Raw genomic sequence first — 1,822 nt, forward strand, 5'->3', positions numbered from 1 at the left:
CATCGCACTTTTCTGACCTGGTTCGAGCCTCATTAACGTATCTATGACAGTTAGAGCATCATGGTTGAGTACACGTTTGCAGAATACACCAACATTAACATTTGGGAGGGTAATTTAAGATGTAACCATGTTTTATTTTCATTTGTATTTGAATGTTTATCTGGAGGGACATACCACGTGCCTACCCCCGTGTTAGGTAACATAAACAGAGTTTTGCCACTTATGTGGGCGTGGGTTCGAATCCCACTTCTGACACCAGTTGGGCAGAATGAGCGTATGGGCAGGCGGTGGCGTTATGAAATGAATAGGAGAAAATTTAGACACAGGCCATTTATTGGTGAAAGCATGTTAAAAGGGGGTCACGTGGACCTAGGGAGGTGAGGATGAGCCAGAGCGTAGAGTTTGGCGAAACATAGTTCGCGAAGCTACCGAAAGTTGTTGTCTCCCAAAACTAAGTCCACAGTGCCGCAGTACCGGGAGAAGTGGGAGATGTTGAATGCTACAGGGCGCGCATCCGACTCGCGGGTGAACAAGCACAAGAGAGCGGGCCCGGCGACGGGCGGTCGGATATATTCGACGCACAACGCGGCTTCCTCCGCCCTGATTGGTCAGGACCGAGCAAACCGTGCGGGCGACATGGAACTTTCCAGAGCGTTGCCTGCTAAGCGACGCCTGGGGCGGCGTTACCTCGTAAGCACATGAGAGGTGCTGAAGATGGTGAAGGTACCCGTTTCTCGAAGCCGTTGAACTGTTGTGGCAAAAAAGGTATGCGATGGAGTCAGACCTTGTGGATAATGATCTTGATAAAGACAACGAGCAGGTCTTGTATTACCATGAGCTTCAACATTCAGAAAGATAATGGTGTATTCTGCAAACGTGTACTCAATCATGTTGCTTTAACAGTCATAGACACTGTGATGTTACAAAATAAAAGTGATGTTGTTATTCAATGGAAAGTTGGAAATTGAGATTTAGCTTACTGTTTTATCAATCACAATTGGCGTAAGAATCATGGATTGACCATTGTCATAAAATATTGCATTATGAGATGTGAATAGTTTTTACTTGCAGTTTCGCGTGGCTTGAGGCAGTCACAACTAGCGTGCTATTGATTAAGAAATTGCGTTATTGTCTTTCTAATTACGTCATGATCGTAGATACGATCATACCCGGTTGTGAAGTTATTGTTATGACAAAACTATTTCCTAAGGGACCAGAAAGTTCTTAAGGGCGCAAAAACAACTGTAACATCACACAAAAGGGAAATTCAATATTAAAGCTGATGCAAGAAGACGATAAAACAGTTTTCTTTTTATCAATGTAACACGCACATTGGACTGCTGATCTTGGTGTTTGTAATCTTAGCAAAATGCATAATTAAAATGAAAATAATACTGAGGAGATAATAGGAATGAGCACTGCTAAATGATTCAGTATTCCCAGAACAAATATTTATTATAACTAAAGCATATATCGTACCTTAAGCTTAGTACTACAATGACGGTAGATTTTTATGTCCGTATCATGTCCATTGAGCGCTCTTTTATATAGCCATTGTCTTCTTTGAGTCGCTCGTGCGTCGTCACGGTAAGTTATAACAGTTCTTTACACTTCACTCAAACTTAGACATAACACGTTTTTATACATTTAGTAAAAATTAGACCAGACCGCCACAAATCTGCGTCCGTCTTACTTGAGAAAAACAGTACAAGTCTTTTGCGCTCAAGGCTTCATTTGTTCTCCAGCGAACAAAATAGTGAAGGATCGCATATCTATCCGTATTTTTCTGTTTATATTGCCGCCCAAAGACGACGAATTACGT

The sequence above is a fragment of the Schistocerca piceifrons genome, unplaced genomic scaffold, assembly GCF_021461385.2.
Source record: "Schistocerca piceifrons isolate TAMUIC-IGC-003096 unplaced genomic scaffold, iqSchPice1.1 HiC_scaffold_2356, whole genome shotgun sequence".
NCBI lineage: Eukaryota > Metazoa > Arthropoda > Insecta > Orthoptera > Acrididae > Schistocerca > Schistocerca piceifrons.